We start from the raw sequence: 20,025 nt of genomic DNA on the forward strand, positions 1-20,025 counted from the left end.
GTCTCTTGTATCTATCTTGGACATATATAATTAAAATGTAAATATATTTTGAGATTTAATTATTTTCTTTTCATTTGAGAGTTGTATATATCATTTATTTATTAAGTTATAACTTCAGCATTTTTCTCTTTTATTTTTAACAAGTATTCAAGTGAGTCAAAAATCCATCACATTATATCTCACCCAGCATTTTATTTTGTCCGTCTACGGCATCAGAAGTGTTCCCTGAGCTTCAAGGTAATTTTCTGGCAAATGCTCTCATTTTCAGATGAGTAAGGGTTGTAGACCAGACTGCCATCTTCAAAATAGAAATTAAAAACATGGTTATTAAGGGATCATTTTCCGAGATAGAAACTGATAATTCTTTTTAAAAACATAAGTAGTCTTCTACCTTTTTCACATTCGTGAAAAATAAAAACTCAAGTAGATGAAAATAAAGGGAAACAAAAAAAAATCTCTTTAAAATGTGAGGAAAGTTGAGACTTTCACATATAAAAACTGTAGTCAGCCTTTGAGTTTTCTAGTTTTAATTCAGCTCATAGGCCTAAGGTCTTCAAGTAAACACAGACCTACTCTGCAGCTGGACCTGGAGAAATGCTTTCTGTAACTAAAGGAGACTGTAAATGTTCAGAAAAAGCCCAGGGTACAGCTTGGGTATTTTCCTTTAGGAGAACCGAAATCAATTCTTGTGTTTAATTGGAAAACTTTTGGGGCATCAAATCCTGATCACCGACTCCCAAGCTGCTGTATTGCTCCTGCCCCATGGTGACAGCAGTAGGGTGGTATGTGCTCACTGCACTTCTGGCAGAGCCATACCTGAGCTTAGGAGCTGCTGAGCAAGCTGCCTCCTATTTAAGAGCCTTAAGGAAGGTGTCCAGAGCCACCCGCACCCATCTGCCAATTTTTAAGGGAGCAGGAGTATCCTTATTTAACCTTTAAATTCTTTGCTAAGTCACCATTTCTAAATCTTTTTTTTCCCACAGAATTTTACATCTTTTTTTTAGTTTACTATAGCCAACTACTTAACTATTTTTAAAATATACTAGAACTTGACTGATTTATAACAGAAAGATAGTTTTATAGATTATGTTTCTCCATTAATAGCCCATCAACTTTCTGTTTAAACTTTCTTTTAAAACTCATCTATGTGCCATATCTTGTTTCAATTACTGTTTTTATTTTCATTTTGCATTTCTTTGTGTGGGGTGGCTGCAGGTGTGCCACAGTGCACACGTGGAGGTCAGAAGACAGGCAACTTGCAGGAGTTGGTGCTCTCCTTCCACCAACTCCTTTACAGGAAGTCTTTACCAGCTGAGCTACCCCACTGGTCCAGTTTTAACTATTCTTTAACTATTCTTTAGCCACTACAACATATCTGTGTCAGAGAGCTTTAATTCTTGTTTTCCCCATGATATTAAGAAGAACCCATCCCCTTATTTGATTAATTTCATTCTATTTATGATGGTATCATTGATAAGCTGAAGACACTTAGACTGGAATTTGAAGTCTTATTTCATTTATCTCCCATGACTTTAGGATTAGTTGCAATTTATAGAAGTAAAAACTTTTAGGAGTTAAAGGGCACTTAGAATATACAGATAGGAATTACTAGCTTCATGGAACAGATTCAGACTGACCTATTAACTTCAACTGCAGCATTCACCATCTGTGTGACCTTGTGCAAATTACTAATTCTCCTTGAACTCCAGGTTATTTAGTTTTAAAATATGAGTACTAATAATAGTGCAATTTTGAGGATTGAATAAAATAGATTAAGTAAGATAAGATTACTTATATAGTAACTTAGTTACTTAAAAATTGCCTAACATATAATTCCATCAATAGATGATGATATATTATTCTACTTTTGTGAGGTAAAAATAGTTTTTCTTTATGATAGTTTTACAAGAGTTCAACTCTTGTAAACAATAATCTTTTACATCATATATCTGTTATACTGATGAATTTTCTCACATTGGAGTATCTCAATAAGAATTTTGAACCTTCAATTTTAGAATGTGGATATACAGTTTATCCAAAACTCCCTATTGAGAAAACATTTTGCCAATAGTTGCTTTCCTGAGTCTCTTACAAACTATGTACATTCCTAATTTTATTTGGAATTTGGGGATGTAAATAGACTCGCCTTAATTTTATCTTTATATTAACCACAATTATTTGAAAGAAAAAAAGTGTTCCATTATAGGTCAGAATGATTAGAGAAATCTAGAGTTCCTAGGTCACTGTAAGAAACTACCACAAACTTAGTGACTTAAAATTACAAAAACCGTCTCTCACACTTCTATAAGCTGGAGGGTCCAAATACAGTAATCAGAAAGATTGTGTGCGTGTGTACACATATATATACATCATATATATATATATATATATATATATATATATATATATATATATATATAAACGTGTGTGTGTGTGTGTGTGTGTGTGTGTGTGTGTGTGTATGTGTGTGTGTATTGAGGGAAACCAGCTCCCTCTTATTCCCCCAAGGTACTCTTGAGCAGGGAGAAATGAACAATTTGTAAATAGATATATATAGAGAGAGACAGAAAGAAAACACAGTATAGCCTCAGGAATGGCCTGGGTCCAAACCCACCAGCCCCTTCTGTCTCTATTGAAGGGCTTTTTAAAGGAATGCCAAGGGGTGAGGCAAAAGACCTCCCCTCAGCACAGCCAAGTTTAGTCCATCCCAGACATCTACTTGCACGTGGTCAAGCAATCCCCTAATGCAGCCCTGCTGTGTAAAGCAAGCTCAGATCTCACTAGGAAACTACAGTGTGTGTGTGTGTGTGTGTGTGTGTGTGTGTGTGTGTGTGTGTGTGTGTAGGTGTGTGCACATGAGTGCTCATGTGAACAGTGTATGTGGAGACCAGAGCTCAATTTTTCCTTGATCAATATCCACTTACATTTTGAAGCATGGTCTCCCACTGAAACTGAAACTCAGTGATTTTGGTAGGCTAGCTGGTCAAGGAGCGCCAGAAATTTACCTGCCCCTGACTCCAACTCCAGTTTCATGCACCAACGAAACCACACCCAGCTTTTCCATGGACTCTGGTTATCCTAATTCAGGTTTCATGTTGTGCAGCTGGCACTGTGCTGATTTATCTCTACAAACCACTTCTTCCTTTCTTATACAGACTTGGTCACAGTTGCCAAGGGTCTACAACTAATACAGGAAGAAACTGGACTTCATCTGCAAAACCCACAGTATAGCCTGATAAGATCACAGCCATAGATATACTGGGGACCATGTATAAGCAGACCTTTAGAGGGAATATTGTTTGGTTCTAACTCTATATTAGGTCTTTAGCTGGATATAAAGCTAAAGGAGAAATATTAGTTTGAAATTAGAGATTTCTGTTCTGTGCAGCTTATGAAAAGCCTTTGTGAGGAGGCATGTTCTATGAGCAGGTGTGCTTTGTTTTATTTGTGAGTATCCCTGTAACCATGTCTTTATACTCCACTGCCTTGTCTGTAGCTTTCCTTTCTAAAATCATGGAGCAGTAGCTACCACTTTTTGTTTACTTGTGATGTTTCAGTGATATGCATATAAAGGTTCGTGATCTAAGATTGCATGTTATTCATTGGTTGGTTGGTTGGTTTGTTTGTTTGTTGCCGTTTGATTTCTGAAGAGAAGAAAGGCATAGGGTTGTGTGGGTGGGAAATTGGGGAGGATCGAGGAAGAGATGGGGGAGGGAAAACTATGATCAGAAAATACTATATGAAAAATAATCTTTTTTTTATATCACCCATATACCTATTTAAATGGAGGACTGGTTTATGGGTAATGTTATGCCATTACTACTGGCAGTCATTGAATGCAACTGTGACCCTATAAAATATTAAAATGTGATTAAATATGCTAACTTTATACTATTTTTTCAGCTCTGCAAAGTATTCCGTTTTGCTGGTGGACTGCATATCACTAGTGTAATATTGGTATAATCAGAAATCATAAAACATGTATTTTACTAAAGTGTATAAAGTTTCCAAAAGCAATTTGAAAATATGTGTTATTAACAAAAAGGGTTTGCAATCCACTTGTCATGTGTTTTTGTTTCTTCTCCCTTCTTCTCCCAGTTTCTCCCATCTTCCGTCCTCTCCAGACCCACCCCCTTTCTGTCTCCCTTTAGAAAAGAACAGGCTTCTAAGAGATAGCAACCAATCATGACAAAATAAAGTATAAGATGAAGCAAAAACAGTGATACTGAAGTTGGATATAACAATGCAAAGGAGAAGAGTCCCAAGAGCATGCACAAGAGTCAGAGACCCACTCATTCTCAGTCATGACCCCATAAAAATACTAAGCTAATAGCTATAATATATGCAGAGGACCTGATATGGACCTATGTAAGCCCTGTGCTTACTGCTTCAGTCTCTGTGGGTTCACATGCACCTTGTCCAGTTGATTCAGAGGGCCTTGTTCTCCTGGTGTCCTACATCCCTTGTGGCTCTTGTAATCTTTCTGCCTCCTCTTCTGTGGGATTTCCTGAGCTCTAAAGGAAGGATTTGACAGACACCTCCAATTTAAACTAACTCACTCACTCTCTCTCTCTCTCTCTCTCTCTCTCTCTCTCTCTCTCTCTCTCTCTCTCTCTCCATGTCTCTCTCTCTCTCTCTCTCTCTCTCCATGTCTCTTTGCATGTGTTCCCATCTGCTGCTGGAGGAACCTTCTCTGATTATTACTGGATAAGGCACTGGTTTATAAGTATAGCAGAACATCATAAGGAAGCAGTTTGTTTGTTTGTTTAGGCCAGCAGTGTTTGGTTTTACCCTAGTTCTTTGGGTTATCTAGTATCTGATTCTTGATTCCCCAAGCAGAGTCAAGTGTGGCTTCCTTCTTCTGGAGTGGTCCTCAGATCAAATCAGACATTGGTTGGCTGCTCCCACACATTCTGTGCCACTATTGCCCTAGCATATTTTTTCAAGCAGGACAGATTATAAGTCAAAGGTTTTGTGGCTGGGTTGGTGTCCATGTTTCTTTTTTGGTAGTCTGCAGAGTACCTTCCCACACCAAAGAGACTAGAATGTCAGGGTGAGGGCACAAGCTCGACTTCTCCATGTTTGTTGAGAGCAGTGAGTATTGTCCTTGGCAATGCCCCTCCCCATCAGTTTGGGGAGAGCAGCTTTTTGTCTTAATGAAAAGCTTAATTTTCTATAAAAAATAATATTTATCAGAGATAATATAGCATTTGTGTTTATGTTTGCCTTGATAATTTTCCTTGGTGATTTAACTGATAGGACTGGAGAGATGACTCAGCAGTTAAGAGCCTTCACTGCTCTTCCAGAGAACTTGGTTTGATTCCCAGCAGAGGCAAGGGTGCTAACAGTGGTTTATAATTCCATTTCCAAAGGATCTGATACCCTGGTACACAGGCAAACAAGCAGACAAAACACAAGTACCACAAAATAAAACTAAATAAATATTCGAAATTTTAAAAACCTAATGTAATATTTTCTTTACTATACTGTGTAATCCTGGGCTCTTTCTTTTTCACAAGTAGAGAGAGAGAGAAAATAATTACATTAAAATTTAGAATAACTTTATTTGATCTTTTTAAAATATTTTTATTTGAGCATGTTTATTATATGTTTGAACATTAATTCTGTTGTTTATTCTGGAAGAATTTAATGTGATGTTTGGTATACATCACAAGGACATGCTTACCATCCCATCTTTTCATCATGCCCACATTACTCTGCATTGTCATAAGATTGTACACTAGCAGCATTGTAAAAAAAGGATTTTGTGTATGTTTTCTCCCTTTGAAGTGTCTAAACGGGAAGGGAGGAGAAACATCAAAATCTATTCAGAGGCTCTTGTGGTTTTCTGTTCTTGTGTAAAACATATGAAATAACCAAAACACAGGTAAAGTCTGCCTCAAATTATTCTTTACCTATGGTGGACACCCCACAAATGTGTTCTGAATACTACAAGAAACACATGGACTTGTAGACAGCATACAAAAGGAATGTTCTTAAAAACTAAGGCAATTCTGAAGCCAACTACGTTACACACCTTCCTGCTAAGGATGTCCTTAAGCTTGTATAGACGTCAACTAGAGAACTTGCAGTGTGACTGTGAGGAAGCTTCTCTATTTCCTGGAACTTTATAGTCACATGTCAGCCTTAAGGCTTTGTTTTGTATCTGATTTTCCTACGATTGCTAGAACTGGGAGATATAGGGCTGACACACAGAATGCATCACCACATTCTTAGTCCTCTGTGCATCTATGGAGAGAATCGACTGGCTCTTCTAAGTCTTACACTAAAGTGCTAGAGCAGAGATTTGTTTCACTTGGAGGTTATGGCCCTGTTTGTAGAATTTAGTCTTGCTTCATTCATATTCAGCTTTGTAATGTTAATTATTATTTAATCTACAGAATAGAATCTTTTAGAAATGGGTATCATAAAATAGTTTTTTAATAATAAAATATTTTGTAACAAAATATTAGAGATATACTGATCTAATCAGGAAAATTTAAACTTAAAAAATAAGAGATTTGTAGCAATAAACAAAAAAGCAAAAGGGATTTTATATCGATAGCAAAGACATATCTTGCCTTACTGGTGAAAACCTAGGGGAACCATTATGGATTGTACTTCCCCCCAGATGCCCACATTTCAGGAGTAAGCATTGGCAACAGAGTAGATCTAGGACTTGAAAGATTTGTTATCAGTAGGATTTTCCTATTAAGGCTAAGTATTTCCTAGTGATGTTTGTGATTGAGGGACAAGATGGCAGTCTTTTATGGCACTGTGATTGATCAGGAACTGTCTTTTCAGTCCTAATACATTATGCTATTGATAATCCTTTCTCTGAATGTTTTGAAAATATTTATGCCATAGACATGTATGAACACAAACAAAACAGAATATGCTGTTTAATAATACCCACACTATTGTGGCACCAGGGCACTTAAATGAAATCATCATGTCTTCTCTATTCCTGCACTGCTATTTTGATGAGCTTCACTGTTCATGACCATTGGAAAAAAAGATCTTCTTGATACTAGGTCTTGGAGAAGAAAGTTCTTGAAGCCTATTCAGGATGCAACCTGCTGTAAGCTGATAGACTAACTTACAGTCCGAAGGTTAATCACGACTGGCCCTTGTCAGATGACTTGTTTACAGAACACAGCTGTTTGGTACAAGTGTTGCTCCTATAAGCCAGACTTATAGTACAGAGAGAGCAGTTTTCTTTAAGAAATGCTGCTCTGGGTAGAGGCAACACCCATGGGGGGTCTTAGTGTGGTGAGCATTAGAGAATGGGAGTTAGTTACTTCCAGAGTCCCAGAGTAAAGGAACGTTACATCCTAAAGAAAACTAGTTCTTACTTCAGAGAAGTAAGCATCATATATACTACCTTTCTTCCTCTGTGTATTTCAAAAGCTAAAGACAGGAAAATAAGTTCCCAAGTAAAATTTAGCTATTTATTTAACTTAACTTCTCTTACTACAGAGACTTTCTGGGTTTTTAGCAAGCAACTCACTTTTAAAAAAATATTTTAACAGTGTTATAGAATTCAGAATTGAGCATCTGTATTGAGAAAAGAGAGGAGCAACCACTGAACTGAGCAGGCGTTGGTTCACACAGTCAGCATGTTACTGGGAATTTGGGTTCTTCAGAAGTATGTTTGCATAGGCCTTTAAGTTACAAAAGCAGCACATACATTTGGATTAACAATGAAAAACAAAAATAGAAAAGTGTAGAAGTTGATCTTCCTGTAACACAAATCTCCTATATTCTCTTTCTCTCAGAAATAATCTGGCCACGCCCAGGTATGTGTGGTAACACATAACATATTCACATAACACACTCACAAGCAGAAACAATTACATCTATTTGCACATCATGGATCCAGCTAGTAACCTTTGACAGTGGTCTTTCTACTGTTTACTTCTTTTTTCCTGATCTTAGGCTCATCTCATCCTAATAAAATGTGACTTTTTTCATATTTGAAATATGTTTCTGTAGTTTACTTTGTCTGTGAACTTGTGGTGTTTTTCTTTTTACTTCCCCATACTGAAATTTTCCATTTTGCACTAGTAAGGCAATCAGTGTTTCTTTGATAGTTTTTGGAATCTATATTCAAGATTATAAAATATATAACACCATATTTTTATTCCCCCCATAGCCTAATTGTTTTTCCTTTTTTAAAATTAGTAAATCTTTTAGAATGGTGTGTGTGTGTGTGTGTGTGTGTGTGTGTGTGTGTGTGTGTGTATGTAATTGGATAATATTCTAATATTCACCCCCCTACTCCTCCCAGACCTACTTCCACTCACCATCTCTCAACTTCCTGTCATTTTTTCATTACCTACTGATTCCAGTTAGTGCTGCTCGGATTCTCATGGGTAACATGGTAGTTCTACACAAACCACATCCTTAAAGAAAACTTCCTCTCCCTCCCTAGAAAACTCTTCTCTCCATGCTGCAATGCTACCTGGTTTGAGTCTGAGCAAGTCTTTTGTAGAATACTAAAGGTCCTCTGAGCTCATGAACACAAGGTCCTGACTTGTCCAGAACATACCATTTGACAGCAGTCTTCTCTGACCTCTGCTATTACAGTTTTTGCACTCCCCCTCCCTGGTAGTGGAGGTGATACAGGTAGGTGTCCCGTTTGTGACTCAGCATTCACAGACATTTATTCTTTCTACTTTAACCAGGTACGGGGTTGTGTATCACCCACTGTCCACCACAAAAGGAACTTCGCTGATGAGGTCTAAGGGCTGTACTTATCAATAAGTGTAGAGATAAAAATGTACAGAGCAGCTTGATCCTGTGCCCATTTAGTAAAGTAATAGTAGTAGGTGCAATCTGGGGCCTGTGAGCTCTGCCACCATGGGTTCTTGGCCAGATTTACAGTATAGGGTATATATTTCCTGCTGTGTGGTAGGCCTTAAATCCACTCAGAAAGCAGTTGGTTAATGGTCTGATTTTTTTATACATAAAGCTTTATCTGGAATTCTGTTCTTTCTCTAGCAGCATCTGTCTTTGTTTCCGCTGGTTGAAAATGCCATCTTTATCATATCCTAATATCCTGTGTATGTTGAAGTATATTCCTTCATTCTTCAGTATATATTGTATACTGAAAGATTAACACTTTATTGATCAAACACTTTATTCCTTTATCTTAATAATGCTTTATTCTTAATTTTGGAAATGGGATCTCAATATATTGCTCTTTCTGGCCCCAAACTTAAAATTCTCCTGACTACAAGGATTACAGGCCTGTGCCACCATGCCCAGCTTAACACTTACTTCTTTTCCTTTGTTTTTGACAGTGTGGAATTCTGTACCTGTGTGCTTTTTTCTTTGTAGACTTCTTACTGACCTGTTGGTTTCTAAAAATTGATTTGTAAAACCAAACATGAGGAAATTTTCATTGCTTCTTCAAATATTTCTCCATTTTCTTTTTTTCCCCACTGTATATTTAAATATGATAGTTCAATATTGTCCCTGGTTGTGAAGGTTTCAGAACTTGTTATTTTCCTCTAATATTTTTTCAACTGTTCTTTACTGACTGTTCTTTGAAATGTGTATGCTTAACCTCCAGTTCAGAGACTCTTTTCTCTCTCCAGTATGCTTTTAGAGCCCATCTAGTATTTTTTTTTTCATTTTAACACTTTATTTTTCAATTCTATAGTTTCTATTTAATTCTTTCATGTGATAGCACATATATGACATAAAATTTATTATAGTAACCATTTTTAAGTGTCTTTGAATTTTTTATTTCTCCTCTTCTGAAATTCCCTATGATAATTTTCCTGGATAATAGCTGCATAACATAGTTCTATTGGTAATCTCATTGTTTTCTATTAGCTACTCTTTGGTACTTTCCTATTTTTTGCATGTCTAGGGATTTTTGTTGTATGTATTGAATGTAGATGGCATACTTTTGATACTAAATTTTGTTATCTTCCACCAAAAGTTGTTTTTATTTTTGTTTGTGTGTTTGTTTTTTAACTTAAGCACTGGAGTTGCTAAGTGTCTCTTGAAGGCTTACTTTTATGTTTTATTAAAACAGATCAGTTTATGCTCTTCCTTGATCCCAGCATGATCCTGTGTGATCCTCTGAAGACTTCTGTGGAAAGCCAGAGGTTTCGCTATTTCTGGTTAGGGAAATTCAGACTTAAGGTTTTCTGCTAGGAGAACTGCTGTTTTTATTGCCACAATGTACTGTCCATGGGGTCTGGCCATCTTCCCAAAGCAGTGAACACATATGTATATGTCACATAGAGTGCAGGGTCACCACAGTGAGTTTGGAGTTTCTGTTGGTTTTCCTTCTTTCTTCCCTTCTTCCATCTTCAGCTTATATTTATTCTCTCTAATCTGAGTTCTGGACTTCGATACTTCTAACAAATAAGACAGTGATACAACCTTCTGGTTAAGTAGTATCCACTTCCATGACTTTCATTAGTATATATTAACTATGATGCCTTCACACCTCAATATCTAGTTTATCTAGATCGTACTCACCTGTTGCCCTCTATTGTCTTCCTGCTCGTGCGGAGCTCTTTCATCTTCCATGTTGTGTGTGTTTGTGTCCAGTGATTTTCATTAAGGTTGAAAATACAGATTTTACCCAGTAATAATCTCTTTTTTCCATCTCTATTTATTTTTGATTAATCTCCAGGATATCCTCAAGAATAATACTTGTTTTGTTTTTCACTTTCCAGTATTTTTACTTAATTTTTTAATATTATCACTCGAAGAATTATTGTGATTTACTTTACTCTATTTTATCAGAATTGGCAACCATGGGTCTTTATATTTTTATATTTGCCTGTGTACTTCATATATCTGTCACCTCACAAAGAGTGTAGTCAATTAAGTCTAGCTTTGATTCTCAGCTCTGCTGTTAGTAACTGAATTGTTTCAGATTTTTTGGTCATCAATGTTCCCAGTAAATAGCAGAAATAGTCATTTGTACTTTTAGAATTTCCTTTAGACGTTAAAGGTGAAAGTATGCATAGAATGTGGGCATGGGATCCAGAATCAGTTGGCTTTCATAAATGTTACTTACCTTTATGACCATAATTACCCTAAAGATTGGAAGGTTGGATATTGGTATTTGGGATGACTTACCCAGGATTGTGCTTCTGGGTGGGTATCCATAATACAGATCCATTAAGTTGATTTTGTGAGGCGAGTTTGTGCCTTCAGATCTTCTAGTTTCAATAAATCCTGTGTGGGAGAAAAACTGCTTGATTGTCATTCACAGAAGCAGCATTGTAAGAAATATTAATCACAGCACCAGAGTTCTGAGCAATGTCCTTTTCTTTTTTGAGTGCACTTAAAAGCAAGCCAGGAGATACTACTGGACTTTCTTCCTATCAAATATGAATGAGTCTATTGAAATATTTTTTCTTTTAAGGCAGACAAACTATTCAGGAACAATTGTCTGGCTTAGTAAAATAAATAGCATTTGTGTATATGGTCTATATAGAATGTTATTTTTTAATATATTTTAAAACACCCAGAATGGAATGATCTGTTCTAGCCTCAAGAGTTTAGCTGTGACTTACAACTGAATGATTTGTATATTGAGCAAACATGTTATTTCATAACTGGTCTATTGATTGGGCTTTCCTGTGAATCATTAACATCTATATCTGACCAGCTGTTAGATGTATGTTTTGAATGTGTGTGTCTCTTGCTTTGTGTTACATTTAAGCTGTATACTGAAATTTTGTGTGTGATTTCAAAAGCATTTTGCTATAGTAGAATCAATTTCATGCTGACGATAAAAGGAGAAACTGGTTGAAGTTACATTAGCTGTGTCTCTCTGGTAAACATTTCACAGTTGCTATTCACATTTATGCCTGTTCAAATAGAAACCCATCAATCATGTAAACCTAGGGCGAGAATCTGATCTCTAATGCATAGCATAAATTGCCACATACTCTTCTCTACCAAGAAAGGAACGTGCAGTAACATTTTAGATTAAAATCTGTCCTTTCCAATTGATTTTATTGTTACTGAAAAAGCAAAATGCAGTATCATGTAAGGAAATAAAATAATTCCTGTCAGGGCATTGTTTTGTACAAATCAAATGTTCATATATTTCTATAATTATAGCTCTAGAGAAATTTTTTTAATTACTTGTGCATTTTATGATGAATTACTTTACCTTGTGTAGCCATATATGCTAATTTGAATTGTAGAAAGCTATATATAAAGTAAAGATTACCTAAAATTATGGCACAAAAAGTAAACAAAGCCTATTTGCATAGCACATGAGAGTTATAAATTTTATATTATATGTAACTATAAGATATATTTAATAATGGTTTATTACAGTTGGAACTTTTTATTAAAATTGAACCAAAATAAAATGTTTACAATTATAAAACAATTTGGGTATTTGTGTATTTTTAATTATAGGATAATTGGCAGAAGAGTTGAATGTAAATTTTTATTGAAATTCTCATCTAAAAAATTCAGTTTATTCACACTAGCAGTTTTTGATAATGTTTATTAAAAGCTGTTTATGAAGCTGAGCTTATTATTCACCCCTGACTCTCAACACTTTGGAGGCAAGGACAAGCAGATATCTGTGTTCCAGGCTAGGCTTTCTAATAAGACCTTGTCTCAAAGAAAGAAAAAAAAAGAACTTGTTATTAACAACGTACCAAATAGGCATTTTTAAGATTGTCAGAAATAAATCTTGTCCAATCTTGCCTCAAAGTATGAGGTTTTAAGGAGGAACAAAAGCTCATGGGTCTACGCATAGTAGGTCAACATTGGAAGCATAGTTTTCAACCCGAAGATGCCCAGGAAGAATGCTTGTAGGTATCAGTCTGTAATTCTGTATCAGAATTACAGGTGACCTTCAAGAGAGTCTACTATCATTCCAAATTAGATTAGATTAATTTTGAAAGAAGGAATAAATATTTTCTTATACCTGGAAATGGAGGGCAGGCTGTTGTGTAGTATGAGTCTTCAACTAGTACATGAACTGTTTCTCTAGGTAAGCCAGTTATTTTAGAATTATTCTGATTTTGTCTGAGTTCTACCATTTTTGTAACCTTGAGTAAAATATATTTCTTTAAATTCCAGGTTCTTCATCTACAAAACATAGGGTTAATATTTCTCTGACTAGTTTCCTGTGAAAAGTAAATGAGGTAATGGGTGAAACGATTGTGTTTATATACTGACTTTAATACTTTAGATTATAAAACATGGTTTTAGTAATTATTCCTATTGCTATTTCTTGCACTAAGAAAGGATGGGTGAAAATAGACTTTGATGACATACTAATAATAAAACCACAATACTGTATTTACTTTAGAATAAATAGAAGAGTCACTGTACCCAACAAGAAATGGAAAGTACTTCTTTCAATCCTTATTATTTATTTTTTATTAAGGAAAAAGTGTTGTGATTTATAAATAAAATTAACTTGGAGTTTAATCTCATGATGTCTTTAGAAACTGAAGACTAAAACACTTAGGAATTATTACTTATTCTTTCTTAATTAGTGTGTCACTTATTTATTCATTCTTACCAAGTGTTGTGGATAGACCACTAAAAGACTGACAAATGCCTCTTCCTCAGGAAGTTTGCATGTAGTGTAATCGTTTGTAACAGTTCTGAATGTACAACTCTAGCACTTCTGAGACCATTCACAGATGTTTAGCAATGACCTAAACATGTACATGAGATACAAGTAGATATCCCTTGAAAGAGAGTATTTTCATGACTCCAGGAATCATTGGCAGGATCCCATTAGACCATGAAAGTTACATAGCTCACCTTCCTGGAAATCACGTGACTCTACTTGTAATCCTAGAGGAAAGGTAACTTTAGAACTTGCTTTTTAAAATTATGAAGATCAAGGTGCAGATATATAACAAAGGTCAGATCACAAACATACATGGTAATATCAAAACTAACTCATTTTTATCTTTGAAAAGTTAACTTTTTCCCTTGTCAATGAAGTAATTTGAAACTTAGGCCCATGGTGTCTACGTTATATAGAACTTTTCTCAATGTTTCCCGCAAATGATCCCCTATTCTTAACTATAAAGAACTTCCTTGGTGAACACATCATACTAATCTCAAATTTTTTTCTGCTGATATATAATACCTGTACATATGATAAAATGACATAATCCTTTGGCACATATTTACATTGTATAATAATTAAAGTAACTAAAACATCTCCCACATCAAACAACATTTACCATTTCTTTATGGTAAGAACATTCCAAGTACTCTCTTTTGTCTATGTTGAAGTATACAGTACAGTATTATTAACTCAGAAAATTACATAGGCCCTATTCCTGGACCTATATGTAACTGTTTTCCCTTGTTTCTGAGTGCTCAGCAGAATACAAGAATTTTCCCCCTACTCAAATATAATTTTGTACTCATTGACTAAGAAATGTTCCTCCTTTCCCAGCCACTATTCTATTTTATACCTGTATGGTTTGATTCTCTTACAACCCACACAAGTAAGCTTATACAGTATTATTGTCTTTGTCTCTGGTTTATTTCACTTAACATAATGTCCTCCAAACATCCCTGCTGTTGAAACTGACAGGATCTCATCCTCTTTTTGGCTTAATAATATTCTGCCATATGTATGTATGCCACATTTTTTATAACTTCTACTGATGGACAATTATATTTTCTGTACTTTATTAGGAATAATACTGCAATAAATATAAACAAATACTTTCTCTGTGTAATGGTTTCATTTTCTTTTAGTGTATACTCAGGGGAATTTATACCATATGGTGGCTGTATTCTTAATTTTTTTGTAGCTGATGTATCTTAAACCTGGAACAAATCCATAGCCTCTTGCTTCCTGTGGAAACAAAAGCAGAGCCTCCTTTCCAAAGCAACATATCCTTAGATTCAAATTTTGAAGTCAAGGTACCTTTAAAATATACATACTGGTTTAACTGAGCAGCCTTTACAATCAAATGTCTTTCTGCAGTAAAAAAAAAAAAAAAAAAAAAAAAAAAAAAAAAAAAAAAAAAAAAAAAAAAAAATCCCAAAGATAATATAGTTCAGACACTGTGTGATTTCCATCTTTATATCTACATACTCTCTTCTATAATAGTTGTATGTATTTGCATTCTCACAAGTGCTAAGAGTTCTCTTTTCTATATATTCTTCAAGCACTTGCTATCTTTTGTCTTTTCAATAATAGCTATGATTTCACATTTTGAGATTTTCAAATACATGAGTAATATTGTCATATTCACTCTCCCCTCCCTCAACTCCTCCCATGTCGCTTCCACTTCCTCTCAAACTTGTGACTCCTATTCAGTCCGTATTCGTGTGTGTGTGTGTGTGTGTGTGTGTGTGTGTGTAAATATAACCTTCTGAATCCATTTACTGTTGATCATATGTATATGTGTTTGGGGCTGACCGCTTGTGATTACTAGAAAACCTATCCCATGGCTCCACCTGGAAAAAAACTAATAGTGCCTCTCAGCAGCCACTACTTGCCTATAGCTCTTTGTCTAAGAGTGGAAACATGTGAGATTTCCCTCCATATACTTTGGAATGTCAACTGTATATAAATACTGCTGAGTCTGTTTTTGTTGGTGGTGTGCATATGGTTTCAAACATGATCACTCTGGACTGGACAACCCATAAGGGGTCTCATCCCTCAGAGAGGCTAATTCTCCTCCCAATAGACATTAGTTGGCTATAGTTCTTTGTCTATGGATGGGACTCTGAAATTTTTCTCCCTCCCATGATAACATGTCCATTGTTACTGTCATTGATCAGATCTTGTTTATTCAGCCATTTCTAGGAAAGTCTAACATTCTAGCTCTTTCCACAGCTCTTCCATAATGTCCCATGAACCACAGATGTGGGAGCTGTGATATAGATATATTCATCATGGTTGTGCTCGCCATAATCTCTTGATCTCTGCATTCTGTCCAGTTGTGGTATTCTGTTATGGTCTCAATTTGCTGTAGAAAGAGACTTGTCTGATGATGACTGGTAGCTACACTGATCTGTGCATATAAGGGTAAATTTAGAATGTAGTCAGGAATTATGCTAGTTAGCAAATTGATGGTAATAGATAGATTCTTTTCTAAGGTCTGTGGACTCATTAGCTCTGGGAAGCTGGCTAAATTTCCAAGAGCAGGCAGGATTTCCCCCTTATTGAGTGGTTCTTAAGTCCAATTACATAGCTGTTGGTTGTCAGAGACATAGAATTCCACTTTTAAAACTTTATGTTATCTTGCCATGCTAGTCAATGTTCCATGCTGACCATGCTGATCAGACTCTGGACTGACAGCTGGGAACCCTGCAGGGGACCACACTAGGCCCTCTGAGTGAGCTCCCACTAGATTGGGTCAGCTATCTCTGTGGTTTTTCCCACCATGATCTTGACCCCCTTACTCCTAAAATCTCACCTCCTTCTCTTCAACTGAATTCCAGGAGTTTGGCCAAGTGCTTGGCTGTGGGTCTCTATCTGCTTCTTTAGTTACTGGATATAAGTTCTAGGATGACAATTAGGGTAGTCACCATTCCGAGTACAGGCACCCTCTCCACCATTGCTGTAAGTCTTATCTGGGGACATCTTTGTGGGTTCCTGGGGATTTCCCTAACACCAGATTTATGGCTCACTCTGTCAAGATATCTCTTTCATTGCTCTCCTCTATGTCCCTCCCTCAACTTGGCCATCTAGAACTTTCATGTTCCCGCCTCCCTTTCCCTCCCTTCTACTGCCCCTCCCATTTTACCCAGGAGATCTTAACCCTTTCCCCTTCCTGGGGGAATCTATGCCTGTTCCTCTTTACCTAGTTTCTCTAGGGTTGTGGATTGAAATTTGCAGGCAAATGGATAGAACTAGAAAAAAAAAATCATCTTGAGTGAGGTAACCCAAAAAGAAAAACACAGTATGTACTCACTCATAAATGAATATTAAACACAAAGCAAAGGATAAACACACAGTTCATAACCTCAGAGAAGCTAGAACTTCTTGTTTGTTGTCTTGTGTATGCAGTATTAATTAAATTCAGGAAAAGTTTCTTTCTTGATTTCTTCTTTGACCCATTCATCATTTAGTAATGAGTTGTTTAATCTCTGTGAGTTAATAAACTTAGTAGAGTTTTTTTTTCCTTATGATTTTAAGTTTTATTGCCTAATGAGATATATGGGATTATTTCTGTTTTCCTGTGTTTGTTAAGGTTTTCTTTGTGTCCAGTGTGCCCTCTACTTAGAGACACTTCCATGTGCTGTGGAGTAGAATGCATATTCTTTGACATCTGGATGTACATACCCGTTATGTCTATTTGATGTAATGTGTCATTTAATTCTGAAGCGTCTCTGTTTTTTGACCTGATGACTTAACTGTTGGAGAAAGTGGGGTGTTGAAATTGCCTACTATTGCTGAGTTTGTGTTAATCACTGTCTTTAATTCCACTAGTATACTTTTTAACAAATTGGGTGCACCAGAGTTTGTTGCATAGTGTGTTTAGTATTATGATATTTCCTTGATTAATTGATCCCTTGATTAGAGTGAAGTGCCATTCCTTTTCTTCTCTAATTAGTTTTCATTTGAATCCTGTTTTGTCAGTTGTTAGGATATCAACAGCTGGTAGCTTCTTGTTCCCATTTGCTTGAAATACTTTCTTCCATCCTTGCACTTTAAGACACTGCTTGTCTTTACAACTGACTTTCTTTCTTTTTTTTTTTTTTTTTTTTTTAGTTTTTTGAGACAGGGTTTCTCTGTGTAGTTTTGGTGCCTGTCCTGGATCTTGCTCTGTAGACCATGCTGGCCTCGAACTCTCACAGAGATCCACCTGCCTCTGCCTCCTGAGTGCCAGGATTAAAGGCGTGCACCACCACCGCTCAGCTACAACTGACTTTCATGGTTTGTTTTTTGTTTTGGTTTTGGTTTTCTGAAACAGGGTTTGTTTGTATAGCTCTGGCTGTCCTGGATGTAGCTGAAGATGAGACTGGCCTGGAACTCACAAAGATCCACCTGGCCCTGCCTCTTAAGTGCTGGGATTAATGTGTGCACCACCACTGCGCAGCTTCTACTTCAAAATACAGACTCAGCTCAGTCTAAAATATTCCTCAGGGATGGTAAGATGACTCAGAGAGCAAAGGTGACAGCCACCAATCCTGAATATCTGAGTTCAGTTGTTAGGATCCACATGATGAAAAGAAAGAAACAACTCTCACACGTTGTCCTCTGGTCTCCACATGCCTGCCATGGCACACACACATACACTTTTTTTTAAAAGCTGACTTTTTGTAGACAACAAATAGATTGATTTTATTTCTTAATCTATTCATCTAGCCTGTGGGTTTTTTTGTTTGTTTGTTTGTTTTATGTTATTTTTGTTGTTGTTGTTTTTAGATAGGGTTTCTCTGTATAACAGTTCTAGCTGTCCTGGAACTCACTTTGTACACCAGGCTGAACTCCAACTCACAGATCTGCCTGCCTCTGCCTCTAAAGTGCTGGGATTAAAGGCCTGCACCACCACTGCTGTTTTTGTTTTGAGAGTTGAGGTCTTAATATTTACAGTTATTATTGAAATATATGTGTATATTACAATCATCTTGATTTTTTTTTCTTTTTTGGGGGGCGGGTTGGTTAGTTGTGATTTGTTTTTCATTAAACTTTGGCTTCCCCTCTTCAGTTAAGAATACTGCTTCCAATATTCTGTTTACCATTTTTTTGTTGTTTTTCTTGGATATGAATTTTTCTTGGCTTTTTAGACCATGGAAAATTATTGTTTCTTCTTAAACTATGGCAAATAGTTTTGCTGGGTATTATAGTCTAGTCTGGCCAGGAAAGGTATCTAGTGCCCAAATGTGTTTATATGTTTTATGCTAATACCAAGTGTTTGTGTTCCTGCAGTTTCTTGATATATTTTGAAATCAGATAGCATTCTTCAGCTTTGGTTGTTTGAGCTCAAGATTGCTTTGATCATTCAGATGATTGTCTTTTCTGTTTCAGTGCAGATTATTAATGATATTTTGATGAGTGCTGCAGTAAATCTGTACATCATATTTTGAGTTGTATGGAAGGCTTTACAATATAAATTTTTCCATTACAAAGACACGAGACAACATTCAGTTTATATTTTCTTCAATTTCCTAATCAATGTTTTATATTTTTTCAATGGTGACTTCTTTTAATTTTTGGTTAAATTATTCCTACAGGTATATTTTTATTTTAATGTGTGTGTGCATACATAATTGTTTAAATATGAAGAGCTTGTGTTTTGATGGTGCCTTGAGAATTTTCTAAATAATAGATTATATTGTTTTACTACAGGGACAGTTTGAATTCTTTCTCTAGTCTGCTGCTCTTTTTTTCTGTCTAGACTTTCCAATACTCCAAATACAAATGGTAAAGTGGGTGCTCTTGCATTTTTCTTGTTCCTGATCTTCAAGAAAAAGTGGCTTTCTCTCATTCCCCTCATTTTTAGTGTCTGAAGTAATATCGGAGGAGTTGGAAGGAAGAAATAGAGACAAATACGACAAAATTTCATTGTATTAATGTGTAAAATTCTCAAAGAATGAAAATTATCTAAGTCTCAACAAGGAAACATTTTTAAACTAAACAATTTTAAATTAAAATGTTTGTACAAATTTATAGATGGAGAGGCGGAAAGGAAAAAGTAGGGCCTTGAGAAATTTTCAGTGCTGGGCATAGAGATAGTTTGTTGGAGAAAGTGCTTGTGGCACAAGCCTTGTAACCTGAACTCTGTACCCAGAACCCACAGCAGAAGGAAAGAGCCATCTCCAGAAATCTGTCCTCTGACTGTCTCATGCCACCATATTTCACAGCCCCAAATATCAGAATGTTGATGTTTCTTATATGAAGCTTTGCCTTTTACCCTGGAGAAGAAACTTCATTTTGTGGTACTATTGCTACTGATGATGATGATGGTGGTAGTGGTGGTGGTGGTGATGATGATGATGATGATTATAATTAATTATTAATCATTATTTGGAGGAATGGCTTATTATTATTAATCATTATTTGGAGGAGGGACTTTTATTATTTAG

General features: G+C 35.9%; 1 protein-coding gene across 1 annotated transcript in view; it reads left to right on the forward strand.

The window, feature by feature from the left end:
* The window catches only part of Mbd5 (methyl-CpG binding domain protein 5), a 367,675-nt gene that overhangs the window by 165,450 nt on the left and 182,200 nt on the right, over positions 1-20,025 (forward strand). The gene's annotated exons all lie outside the window — the stretch shown is intronic.

Source organism: Peromyscus leucopus, chromosome 4, assembly GCF_004664715.2.
Source record: "Peromyscus leucopus breed LL Stock chromosome 4, UCI_PerLeu_2.1, whole genome shotgun sequence".
Classification (NCBI taxonomy): Eukaryota; Metazoa; Chordata; class Mammalia; order Rodentia; family Cricetidae; genus Peromyscus; species Peromyscus leucopus.